The sequence below is a fragment of the Palaemon carinicauda genome, chromosome 21 (genome assembly GCF_036898095.1).
Source record: "Palaemon carinicauda isolate YSFRI2023 chromosome 21, ASM3689809v2, whole genome shotgun sequence".
Taxonomy (NCBI): domain Eukaryota; kingdom Metazoa; phylum Arthropoda; class Malacostraca; order Decapoda; family Palaemonidae; genus Palaemon; species Palaemon carinicauda.
This window is the reverse complement of record NC_090745.1, coordinates 76848590-76863589: the sequence shown is the minus strand read 5'-3', so window position 1 is coordinate 76863589 and position 15000 is coordinate 76848590.

Sequence of the window (15000 nt, the reverse complement as noted above, 5' to 3'; positions counted from 1 at the left end):
ATACAACGACCGTCAACTTTAATGTGGGATCTTTGAAGTTTACACATGATTTTTTTTGTCTTGCCCACCAGGAATCGAGGCTATTTTAGGTTTAGATTTAATTTATAATCATCAAAAATGCATTTTTGGGGGAAAAGATACAATAACAGTAAATGCAGGAGGGTATATTTTGCTGATAGAAAGTCATGAGAGAGTAATTGCTTGTGCGGGCACGGAGAGACATTTAAGCAAGGTAACAGCTGTACCTGAGAGAGGAGAAGTGTTGTCTTCCCAGACACTTACGAGCTTATCAGTGACCCCGCGTCGCCCTCTTCCGAAAGGAACCAAGGTCATTGTTAAAACCCATGAAAATTGGATGCATGTAATTTTAGAGGGCTTATTGGAAATAAGAGAGAACAGAGCTGATATAATGATAGTTAACTTGTCAAATAAAAGAGTTGTGCTAGAGTTCTGTGTGTGAATTAGAGTTATGTGAAATTGCTAATAATAGGATGTAGGAAGCCACAACTCCAGCCCGCGCAGACGAAGGCAGAATTTGATTATGAAAGCACGGAAACTATGTCCTTCAGAATATCAACCAGTAGTTAGTGACTTTGTCAATAATCATTCCGGTGTAATTGCAATTGGAGATGAGCCACCCGGGAGGTTTGATCGATTTCCCTTTAGCATTGAAACTATGCAAGCAGAGCCGATCAGGTCAAGGCCTTATAAGGTACCCATTCATTTCTAGGGAGAGAAAGAAAGGGAAATTAGTAAATTAAGGGAACAAGGGATAATCGAGGAGAGCAAATCCCCCTGGGCTTCTCCAATTGTAGCTGTTAGGAAAAAGGATGGCTCGGTAAGATTGTGTGTTGATTATAGGAAATTGAATATAGTCACTAAGGATGATGCATTTCCATTGCCCTTGATCGAAGAAATACTTGTGAAGTTACGGGATAGTAAATATTTTACAAATTTTGACTTAAAATCTGGATACTATCAAACACTCGTTCAGGAAGACAACAAATGTAAAACGTCATTAATAGCTAACGATCAATTATTTCAGTTTAATTTTCTTCCTTTCGGTGTTAAAAAGGCTCCAAGTCATTTCTCTAAAGTAATGAGGCGGTTTTGTCTCCCTTAATTGGCCATAATGTTCTTGTTTATTTAGACGATATCATAATTACAGGGTAAACGGCCGAATAACATAACGATAATATTTGTAAAGTTTTAGAAGCCTTACGACATAATGGTATGAAAATTAAGTTAACAAAGTGCAAATTTTTCTGTAAACAGGTAAATATTTAGGTCATATAATAACCCCAGAAGGTATCCAACCCTGCCTCAGTAAAGTAGCGGCTATTTGAGATTTCCCCAAGCCACGTAACCCTAAAGAAGTAGCTGGGTTCCTTGGGCCCGCTGGGTATTACCGTAAATTCCTAAGAGGTTTTGGAGAGATAGAGAGACCCTTAGAGGCTTTAAAGAAACATAAAGTAATAAATTGGGGAGTGGAAGAAGAAAGTGCCTTCAATCATTTGAAAGCTGCCTTAACTAGAAATGACTTACTTGCATATCCTAGATTTGATTGCCTGTTTTCAACAGATGCAAGTAGTGTAGCTATTGGTGGCGTAGTTTCTCAATGAGATGATAAAGTTAGAGAGAGACCCTTTTGTTTTGATTCCCGGGCATTAAAAGGGGCAAAAAAAATTATAGTACGTTCGATTGAGAGCATTTGGCTATTCTTTGGGTTCTAGAGAGGCATCCGTTCATTTTATTAGGTCAGTCGACTGAGTTTCAAAGTGACTTCTTTTTCAAAGGGGATTTGACCTCTCGACAAGCGAGATGGATTGTGAGATTGTTAGAGTTTAATATAAAGAAAGGGGTTTACAGATATTAGGGAGAGAGAGAGGGAGAGATTGGAGCGGTGAAGGTGAATTTATGTGGGTGGCCGAGCACATGACCAGGGGTGTCCAGAATGAATGCCCTGACTATGCGGGTGTGATTGACTTGGGAGGCTAGGACATAAAAGAAGTCCGAGAGGGACAGAAAAAAGAGTAATGGAAAGGAAAATTGTGAGCAGGGATTAAAGGGGAATTGGAGAGTTATCCGTCATTTCTGAATGTGCCTCATGAGAAGTTTTATTATAGAAAATGATATCTTATATTTTGCTTACGAGAAGAGGGGAGGGGAATTTTGTGCACGGGTAGTTCTTCCTCCCTCTTTAATTAATCGATCCATGCACATTGTACATGCAAATCTGTATGCAGGAAGTTTAGGGATTGATAGAACATTAATGAGAGCACGTGAATCCTTCTTTTGGTTAGGAATGAAAAAATCTATAGAGAATTATATAAAAGGTTGTCATACTTGTAACTGTTTCAAAGAACATAAAAACACTACACCAGAGGCCAGAAAGTGGCCTGTGATTCCTATTAAAATTTTGTAGAGTGCATATGGATGTAGTATTTGTGGATGCATTTACTCGGTACACTCATACTTACGCAATGCTGGATAAATTGGCAAATTCATTAGCCTAGGCGCTGTTCCCTTTCATTACTAGGTTTGGTTGCCCGAAAATTTTGAAAAGTGATAATGGTCTTGAGTTTATAAATAAGGTGGTGAAATCGGTCACGGACTTGAGGAAAATTGAACACTTTCCAGTGACCGCATATAGGCCTTCAGCAAATGGCTTAGTAGAATCGCATAAAAGGGAAGTAGTGGGAATTTTGCGGTACTTAGTAGCTGATGACCCTCTTCATTGGTACGCCATGCTTCCGACAGCTGAGCTAGCTTTGAGTATTGTGTATAATGCTTCGCTCATTGACACGCCTTTCTTTTTAGTGTATGGACAGGATCCTGTGTTACCATATACGGTACTCATTAATTCGGAACAATTGCCAAATTATTCAACTAAGCAATACCGTGTATATTTATTAAATCTATTGAGGAGAGTAATGAACACCACTGAAAGGTTTATGAAGTGAGCTAATAAAAATCACAGCTGAAAGTATGATGGTCAGTTCAAAGCCGCACCTGTAAAAGTATTTGTGGGCGATCGTGTATATTTGAAACGATTACAACCTAGGAAACAAAAACTAGAGCCAGCGTATTTGGGTCCGTACTGAGTAAAGCTGGTTAAATCTAACACAGTTGTGATACAAAGCATTATTAATGGCGCAGTGTCTGAACATCATCAGGCACACATACATATGGTGCCCGAAGAGGTAGTTTTCAAAAGTGTTCCTCTTTACCCCCTGCATACGTGACATCCCTCGAGTTGATGAGTAGAAATATTTTTTCCTTTGCTGTTGTTGTTGTTTGAACAGACCTCATTTCTACTTTTGACGTGTTTTTAAATAAACTTGATGATAACAATGTGTTCCTATGTTGATTCTTAATGTATACGTAAAATGTGGTAATGTTGCTGAGTGTGGCAATACGTATACCATTGCTGAGTGAACCTAAAAACAATCAGAGGTTAAATAGGTCAAGTTAGATCCATCAGGTGGATTCTCTATCATTCATTTCTTTTATGATTCCTGGTTGCTGGGGCTGGGGTGGTTCCTGAATAGCAAGTGGCTGAGGGTTTCAAGTTCAGCCTTGAGGATAGGCAGTGTTAGAGAATGTGTAGATGTGAATACCTTATACTTAATGTTATAAGAGAGGGGCGGGAAGATGAATGATTTTCTAGCAAAAACGGCAAATGACCACAAGTTGAAAGTTGTTGTAGTGTTTTGAATAAATGGCGAAACGTTGGTGGTGAGTTGTGTTGCGAAATTGTGCCGTAAACCCAGACAAGAAAATCAAGGGAGGAAGGAATATCTATTCCTACCCCTGCCCTGCACAAAAAGCCTGTATTGCCCGCAACCAGAGGGAGGTTATTGATGAGGTTGTGTAAAACTGATGTTATGATTTTTTTTTTTTTAACTTTTGGTATTCTGTATTTTAGTTGCAGAGGTGTTAAGAAGAAATAAGTGGAATTATTTATATTATATTGTGTACATTTTTTCATGCAATATTTAGTTTTTAATTTTTTTGTTTGTGGGGGAGGTGTTATTTATTTGAGGGGTGGGGGGGGGGTGATTACTATATACATATATTGTTTGTAGTTGTATTCCTGTTTAGTACATGCCATGCCTATTCCGGGTCGGAGTGTCCTCCATATATCATAGACTAGTGAGGGCGAGTGCGCACCTCCTCCCGGAGTGAGGAGCTTTGGGGGTGGGGGGAGTAATGTCCTAATTCATGTATGTAGATGTGTGTTGTACATCAAGGTAAATGAACTCAATATTCATGAGTATTCCACAATAACCTATGTCTCAGCATGTTATTGCAAATATTGCATTTTGGTAGCGAAGGGAGTTTAGTTGCCATTGGGTGCTCGAGTTGACAAGTCCCTCACCTGAGAGGGTAGTTGTGTACGGTGTGCTTACGAACGAACCTTTTGTAATAAAAAAAGAAAACCCATATTCTGACGTCTCATTATCCGTCTACTTGGGTCATATATATATATATATATATATATATATATATATATATATATATATGTTTATATTTATCATCTTCAACATCATCTCCTCCTACGCATATTAATGCAAAGGGCCTCGGTTATATTTGGCCAGTTGTCTCTTTCTTGAATTTTCAATTCAATACTTCTACATTCATCTTCTCCCACTTCGCTCTTCACAGTCCTCAACCATGTAGGCCTGGGTCTTCCAACTCTTCTAGTCCCTTGTGGAACCTAGCTGAACGTTTGGTGAACTAATCTCTCTTGGGGAGTGCGAAGAGCATGCCTAAACCATCTCAATTTACCCTTCATCATGATCTCATCAACATGTGGCACTCAAGTAATCTCTTTTATAATTTCATTTCTAATCTTGTCCTACCATTTAATTCCCAATATCCTTATGAGGGCTTTATTCTCAAATCTACTAAATCTATTGGAGATATTTTCATTGTCATAACATGACTAAACTGATAATGTAATATATATATATATATATATATATATATATATATATATATATATATATATATATATATATATGATTGGCCTTGATTTTAGTGCTGCCTTTGACCATGTTAATCCTGAGGCCCTTGTTTTAAAACTCAAACAGTCGGGAGTGGGTGGGTCGTTTCTTAGCATTATTATTGATTTTTTAAGTAATAAATCTCAAATAGTTGTTGTTGATGGGCACCATAGTGAGTATAGGAATGTGATATCCGGTGTTCCACAGGGTAGTGTTCTTGACCCATTACTTTTCATACTATATAAATATGACATGTGGTTTGGCCTAGAAAACAAGCTTGTTGCAAATGCAGATGATGCTACTTTCTTTGCATCAATTCTATCCCCTGAATGTAGATCTGGGGTTGGTGAATCCCTTAATAGAGATTTAGCTAAAATTAGTGCATGGTGGAAATTATGGGGTATGAAGTTGAATTCTAATAAAACTCAAAGTATGATTGTAAGTAGGTCAAGGACGGTGGCTCCTCAACATCCGGATCTCAGTATTGATAATGTTTCTTTAAATTTGTATGACTTTTAAAATTTTAGGTGTGATTTTCGACAGAAAATTTACTTTTGAGAAACATATTAGGTCTGTGTCTTCTTCAATTGCACAAAAAAATTGGCTTATTGAGAAAGTCTTTCAAGATTTTCGGTGATCAATCTATTCTGAAGAAATGTTTTAACTCTTTCATTCTACCTTGTTTTGACTATTGCTCTCTTGTCTGGTGTTCAGCTGCCGATTCTCAACCTAATTTGTTGTACAGAGACTTACGGTCTTAAATATCGTAATCCTGATTTAAATATTCATCTTTGGCACCGTCGTTCAATTAGTTCATTATGCATGTTGCATAAGATTTTTCATAACTCTGACCATCCATTACATTCAGATCTCCCTGGACAATTCTATCCTGTTCGTAATACTAGGCAGGCAGTTAATTCTAATAGCCAGGCCTTCTCCATCATGAGGCTCAATACTACACAGTATTCTAGAAGTTTTATTCCAGCTGTTACCAAGTTGTGGAATGATCTTCCTAATCGGGTAGTTGAATCAGTAGAACTTCAAAAGTTCAAAGTTGGAGCAAATGTTTTTATGTTGACCAGTCTTTTTATAGTTTTTATATGACATATCTGTTTATGACGTTGTTAATAGTTTATATAGGACATATCTGTTTTGGCGTTGTCACTGTTTTTAGAATGATTTATTGTTAATTTATTCTCATCGTTTATTTATTTCTTTATTTCCTTTCCTCACTGGGCTATTTTTCCCTATTGAAACCCTTTGGCTTATAGCATCTTGCTTTTTAAACTAGGGTTGTAGCTTGGCTAGTAATAATAATGATAATATATATATATATATATATATATATATATATATATATATATATATATATCATCATCATCCTCATCATCATATTCTCCTATGCCTATTGACGCAAAGGTCCTCGGTTTGATTTTTACAGTTATCTCTAACTTGAGCTTTCAATTGAATACTTCTTCGCTTATAATCTCCCCCTTCACGTTTCATAGTTTTCAGTCATGTAGGCCTGGGTCTTCTAACTCTTCTAGTGCCTTGTGGAGCCCAGGTAAATATTTAGTGAACTAATGCCCAAACCATCTCCAAATACCAATCACCATGATGTCATCCACATATGGCACTCGAGTAATCTCTCCTATCGTTATATGTTTAATCATCTCCTGCCATTTAACTGCCAATATTCTTCCGAAGGATTTGATATCAAATCTGCAAAATCTATTCGAGTCTTTTTCATCGTCATACCACGACTAAACTGCTAGTATACAGTCTGAGTTTTATATGTAATTTCAGGCGATTTAATTTCCAAATTTTATATAACCTAGCCATTGACTGGTTTGCTTTTCCTAATCTTTCACTAAACTCCAATTCTAATGACCGTGTAGTGGATATAATACTTTCCAAATACTTAAATGATTTTATCCCATTTATCCTTTCTCCTTCCCAGTGATATTTCCTCTTCCATTACATATCCCGTTCCCATCATCTCTGTCATTCTTTGATTCATCTTTGGCCTAACCTCGTGTGATATTTCATGCATTCTAGTAAGCAAGCATTGCAAATCTTGTGGTGTTCTGCTAATAAGGTGCATCATTAGGATACTCAGTTACCAATCCAGCGTAATCCTTCTACACCATCTACAACTGTTCAACGCATTACAAAATCCATGAGGAGGATAAACAACATAGGAGACGACAATACATTCCCTTGGAGTACTCCGCGGTTCACTGGAAATCCATTTGATAGGACTCCCCTATATTAACTTTGTACTTGTTAAGTTCATGGACAGACTTAATCAGATTTTCATATTCAAGAATAATTCCATAAATAGGTATGTCTCTCTATAAAATTAGCCGGTGAACACTATCAGAGGCTTTTTCATAGTCCACAATTGCCATTAAAAATGGCTTTCTATATTCTACGCATTGCTGTACAACATGTTTTAGAATGAAAATTTACCAGTACAGCTTCTACCTTTTCGAAATCCTCGGTTTATATATATATATATATATATATATATATATATATATATATATATATATATATATATATATATATATATATATATATATATATATATATATATAGGCACCAACATACTATCAAGGACGGACAAATATACACACAAAAATAGCTCTCTCTCTCTCTCTCTCTCTCTCTCTCTCTCTCTCTCTCTCTCTCTCTCTCTCTCTCTCTCTCTCTCTCTCTCTCTAACAAACACACACAATGATGCTTTCAATTGTTAGACACTGAAACTTCTTGTCGAACGTACCAATTATTTGTGTAGGTAAATAAAGCAGCTGATATAAATTGTGGTTTCTCTCTCTCTCTCTCTCTCTCTCTCTCTCTCTCTCTCTCTGTCTCTCTCTGACTGGGGTTTTCCCTCTCTGTGTACTTCTACAACTAGTGAGTGATGGCAGCTCACTCTTCAATTTACATGTCGATGTGTCCTTTTGACCGACGTTGTATTGGATTGAAATCTCTCTAGAAAGTTATGATTTTCGAACTAAATCTTCTTCTCCCCGTTCCTTTTATCATACATACGGTGTGAGCAGTTTGTTAATGTCATTAGAGTTCTTGAATTGTTTGAATAAAACCATATACATAACTGCCATCCATCGGATAAAAGTGGAAATTAGACTAGCACAATTATTTCATTCATTATTACAACTAACTTTTTAGGTATACAATTTTTGTAAAATGATTAATAAGTTATTTAAACCAATAATGAAAATTGGCAACGAATTTTTTCCCATTGTAAAATAAATAAAGTATACTACACGATCACTTCCTTTAATAATATCGATTAATTTATCTTTATACGTTATTATCTAGATAATTTTCAGTTCGCTTAAAATAAAGATTTCAAGGAAAGTTAAATTTTCTTATTTTTGTATGGTATCCTTATCTATCTCCGTTTATGTTCTCGGAAATCATTACTTTTTCCAAAGAGTAGCCAGAGAAAAATACTTTCCATGTTTCTTTTGTTTGGTTTTTTTTTACTAATAATAATTATTACTTTTTGTTCTTGCCTACTACTGCTCTTTTCCATTTATATAGTCTGCTTTTACCACTGTCCCTTGCAATTCTCCCTTCCTAGTTTTTTTCTATTAGACTTCTTTTACAGCCCATAAATTTAATATATTAGAACTAACCCTGTTTATCATTCATATTCAATATTCATTTACAAGTAGCAGTGAAAATTTCTATTGTAGCTTTTTCACTAGTTATATTTTTCATCTCGTCCTTGTTATTCCTCGGTTTTTACTTCCGAGTTATACACACACACATACACATATATATACTGTATATATATATATATATATATATATATACATATTTATATATATATATATATATATATATATATATATATATATATATATATACATATATATATGAATATATATATATGTATATATATAAATATATATATATATATATATATATATATATGTAAATGTGTATATATATATATATATCTATATATATACATATATATATATATATATATATATATATATATATATATATATATATATATATACAAGGTCTATAGATATAGGATGTCAACCCACGCGTAGGTAAATTGGTGGTGAACGGGGATGAAAGGGGTAAGCGTTAAGGGAGAGTAAGTTTTGTGACGTCACTTTGCACCATTGGCCGGTGAAAAAGCTCCATCCAGCATTAACTTGCTTTGCAAAAGTTCATTACTCTTCATTATCCTGTTAATTTAAGAATAACATTACGATTTCAGAAAAAATTGATATTATAAGATATTTTGATGACTAGATTTAGTAATAAAATACTTCCTGTGAGAAGGTTTTTAAGGAGAATGGATTGAAAATTCGCAAATCAGAAAAAAGCAAATATTATTCAAATCTGTTATGGAAATATTGTTTCACCAAATGTACAAGTAAGTAATGTCCATGCATATGTAGATGCATTTTTACACTAACCTTTTACTAATGACTCAACACTAAATTCTAAAAATATCTATTCAAATATAGTTTTACAAATACACAAAAAAATAAGTAAGCATGATTATTACATTTTACAACCTTTTAACTTTATTTTAATTATTATTCTAAAAAAATGTGGACAACAAACAATATAAGTGTCTAAACAAAGTGGTAATACCATTACATTTGAAATATGTAATGCTAATTTTTTACTACTGTTCCCATGTTCGTCCTTTTCCCCATGATAACGTTTAATTTTTTTCCATATTCTTTATCAGATCAGTAAATTCTTTTGATGGCTTCACTAATCCATTATTTGCTTTGCTAATTATATCTGTCCACGAATTGTCCCCCTTTAATACTGATGTCAAGATTCGTACATTAGGGAAACTTAAGGGCTATGAAACCGGCGAAATAGTTTAGATTTCCTTTCTATATTGCATCATCCAGGTGTTCATTACCAACTTCCCCTATATTTTCTGTAACATCATATCCTTCACCATCGCATTCATCGGGCCAACAAAATATCATCGCAGATAGCCTTAGTTCATGCTGTAGCGATTTGTCATCTTTATCCTGAGAGAGAAAGTTTCATTACCAATTGGGACCTGCATTATATTTTGACGTTATATGGTAACTGTCCTTCTCTAATAGATGAGATTTAACACGTTGTTTAACTGTAACTGACGCTGGGTGCTGATTACAGACTTCCATTTGTCACAAAAAGGTAAGTGGGTGTTCAAGTCCATCTTGATCCATTCTATAAGTCAATAAAAATGATTAAGTGAATATAATTTTTACCGTTTCTAACGGTTTTGGCAGACATTCACAAGAAACTATCACTCCTATTTGGAATGATTAAAGACTATTATTTCCAATTACCTTCGATGACTTTACTGGGTGTTGCGCATTTGATAATTTCATCCTGATTCTGTAAGCTCAACCCGTATTAATTTCTGGACATCTTTGTATCGTGCGGAACTCCAGAAATAAAGTGACTTATTTCTTCCCAATGTTTACATAAAAATAAGCCATTGCTACAAAAATACCTAAGCGATCTCGTAATTGTTTCTAATATCAATTGTACAGCTTATTTTACATTCATACGCTGAAAGACACTGACATTTATATGTTTCTCTAAGTTTATATGATGTTTTCAGATAGCTTTTATTTTATAAGTTCTCATACCGAAAAGCAGTGGACAAAATCACCGTCACTCTGCTAAAAGCCATTATCAAAGAAATTGTTTCTTATAAGTTTCATGAGATGTGGAGCATCAGCAAAACCACATATAACGCGATCGGTGATGCTGGATTTTCAATCTTCGAATTATGCACACTTATGCTAAAGATTTCCATAACCTAACGTTCGTAGGACCTAGGTCGTTAGATATAAACGCTATTGGAAAGCTCGCTATTTCTATCTAAATGATAGTATAATTTTTAGAAAATAAAGAGTATCTAAATCTTTGTCATAACTATATCTTTAGGCAATGCTGCATTTGTCAAATGACTTGATGGAAATACGCTCAAAATTATCTTTGATTTGTGCTTAAATAATTTGATAATAGTCTTTAAAATTCATGGCTCGATATCCAACATACTAACCCAACTATTTAATGTATAAATGGAGGAAAAGAGTGGAATACTGAACACCAGCTTCCTTTCTTCCTTTCAAGGAAACTGTAAAATAGTAAAAACCGGAAAACAAAGGCTGGTAAATCATACTGTGGTACGGTGTGACGTCATCAATCACCACTTGGCTAGTCTGCGCAGTAAGGGGGACATATATATATATATATGTATATATATACTACATATATATATATATATATATATATATATATATATATATATATATATATATATACATATACACTATATATATATATGTATATATATATATATATATATATATATATATATATATATATATATATATATATATATATATGTGTGTGTGTGTATGTACATACGTATGTATATATATGCATATATATATATACATATATATATATATTTATATATATATATATATATATATATATATATATATATATAAATATATATATATATATTTATATATATGTATATATGTATATATATACATATATATATGTATATATATGTATATACTGAATATATATATATATATATATATATATATATATATATATATATATATATATATACATATATATATACATATACATGTTATTATATAGAATAGATTGATAAAGTACATAGCCTCCTTAGTTCCAAACTCACCTGTTCATTCTACCATAACTCTGTTACACATCAATAATACCCGAGCTCTGAAAAATTATGCAGCTCTGAGATGGCAATCTATAAAAACACTGAATATCCAAAGGTCCCCCAAGTACATTCAAAACAAAACCGAGTTATTAATTACTTGAACTATTCGAAACAACCTCCCAATTCGATTCCTAGTCAGGGATTATGATAGAGCTCTGTAAGAAATACTGGTGATCGAAATAATACACACTTTATAAAAATAAATATATCATATAGAAAAATTTACAACATTAATACCAAAATTATTGCCAAAATGAACCACTTGAAAAATTAAATCTGAACAAAGCCTTAGACTAATCACTTATTACACTGGAAATTAAATTTTATATAAATATATAATCTTGATAATTAATGAAAATAGTTAACACTTTAACACTAAGGATTAAACTCTTATTGAATTTTGCATAAAAGTAACTGATAAACTTAGATGTTTTTAGCTCACACGGAGTTTCCTACCAGATAGCAATACATATACACATCACTGTTTTAACTTTAACTCACAGGGCTAGTTTTAAAAATATACACTAAACCCGCACTTACAGTAACACAATACTCATAAACTGTCTTTCAATGGAGTGGTTAATGTTTGAACACACTACACACCATATATGTTGGATAAAAACTTATTCACTTTCGAGAGGGCACACACTCGAGGCATTTACGAGAGAGTCGAACTTTGGCTCTTTCAAATGGATAGGCTGGATCTCTTCTGCTCCTATGCATTCGTAGGGGGACATATATATTGACAAATTATTCTAGATCCTTCTAGGTCAGGAGGTCTAGAAGCTTAGGGGCAGTGCCTAGCGGAGAAAGGCTGCCAACGAGACAAAAAACAGGAGAATGAATCTTGCTTGCAAGGTAACCCTCTCTGAGCAACTCCGCCCACCTCACTCCTCAGAACAATAAAAAAAAAGATAAAACTAACTCTAGGGTTTTCAAGAACAGTCTAAACACGTGGAAAATTTAAGACTTGCGTAGTTTCTCACAAACATAATACAATACCTAATATGAAAATAAAAAAATTACATAAAACCTTGTTCATACCTTGTATGGTTCGTACAGCATACTTGGACATAGTACATAAGACTTTGTAACAAAATACAAGAAATAAAAGTTAATTCTTGAAAAAAACGTAAATTTATATCTACTGACTTGAATGAAAAATACAATTAAATGAACAACAAAAGTCTTATGAAATTTACATACAATTACTTATACCTATATGAGAGGAGCTCACTTTATGAGCCGACTATGTACCTATTAAATACACAAATGAAATACATGAATAAAATATTTACTCTACACCGATTTAGCCAGAGATGTATAATTTGCAACCACATTATCTTTACCAGATATATGCTTTACATTGATGCAATATGGGTGAAAACATAATGACCACCTAATTAACCTATGATTATCATTCTTCATCTTATTAACAAAATTAAATGGTTATGATCCCAGTACACCGTAATCTCTTCATTCTGTGGTCTGTTCACATAGACTTCCAATTATCGTATCGCTGTGACCAACGCCAGCAGTTCCTTTTCATCTATCGAGTAGACTTGCTGATACCTCTTCTGCTTTGATGACTTAAAACAAACAGGGTGAAGAATTCTTTCCTTACCTTGTTGCAATTGGCCAGCTCCTATCCCGTTATTCGACACATCCACTCGGATAAGGACTTTCCTGTTGAAATATGTTGCTTGTATTGTAGCATAGATGTTATTATGGACTTCCTTTGACATTTAATTTTTCCTCGAATTTCGATAATGTAGGTCCGGTCACTGCTCTCCTCCAAAATCCGGAAGGGTTCTTGGAACTCGTTGGCAAGAGGGAATCTCCTTATCGATGAGTAGACTAACGCCTGTTGTCCTACTGCAAACTGTCTGGTCGTACTTTTGATACCAAACCCTTTCTTCATTTTTCTTGACTCCTTGTTTTCATGCTTTCTACGGAAAATTTCCTTAACTCGCTGATTCTTTTCATCAAATTCTTGAAATTTTCTCCATCCGTTTCCTTTCGATCCTTCCCTTTTCCTGCCACTTATTCTACTTCTAATGCTAATGCTGAGCTCTTTATTTCTTCTAAGTCCATTTCCTCCTTGTCTTCTTGTCCACAAGTCTGTCGTTCCTCTTCCCTCGGGCTCTCTCAGAAGTTCTTATCTTGCTTAAAGTTAAGGGAATCCTCTTCCTCCGGAAACAGATCCTTCGGTTCCTTTTCATTTTTTTTCAGCCACTTTCTTCGTCATTGTCCTTTTCGCCACACAACTGAGAAACCGATATGAGTATTCCTTCACGAGTTTTGTTGTAGGACTCTACTTCAATGGCTTCTTTGTTACATTGGGACAAGGCACAAATCGCGCTCTACTAACCTCATTACCCAGCAAAATGTCTGCTCCTTTGACAGCTAATGAATCCTTTACCACAAAATTAAAATGACCTGTCGCCACCTTGCATGACAGTTTCAAACAGAAAATAGGGGTAACCTCCTAACCTCCTATTCCCTTCAAAATAACCAAGTGTACTGGGAGAGACTTCCATCAACGGTGTACACCTCGTGTCACCACACTATTGTTACAACCAGTGTCCCGCAATATCTTGACTGGGGTTTGCTCATTCCTATCTATTGCTACTAACATACCTTCATAAATATACGGTTGAAAGGCATCCACCCTGTTTGGGTTTGTCCTGTTCATTGTGTAAACGTTAGCTGGTTTATTTTCCTCCTTTTCCTTTCCCGATTGTTTCTTCATCTTTGCATTCTGTGAAGTTCAATTATCCTTAACCATTTGGGTGACTGCTTATGGTTTGTTCAGCCAACATTCCTTCCTGATATGGCCTCTCTTGCTACACTTACGACAGACAATATTACTCCTCTGCACATCTTTCACGATACTTGAAGGCGGACGATTCGACAATTGTTGCGGTGGTACTATCGCATTCTGCTTTGGAACAGTACCAGTGCTACTTTTGCTGTAACTATTGAACTTGTTCACATAGTTATTAACCCTGGATAGGTATCGTTATTTCACCACCTTGGATAGATTTCGATGGGTCGACCTCGACCCAAGGTCCAAAATAAATTCATAAAAAATTCATTTTCAAGCCAATTCACAACCTTTTACTATAAAAAAAAATTCAAAGAATATTTTAATCTTTAAAAAAAGTAAATTAAAGCTAAGTCTAAAATTAATATTCATTA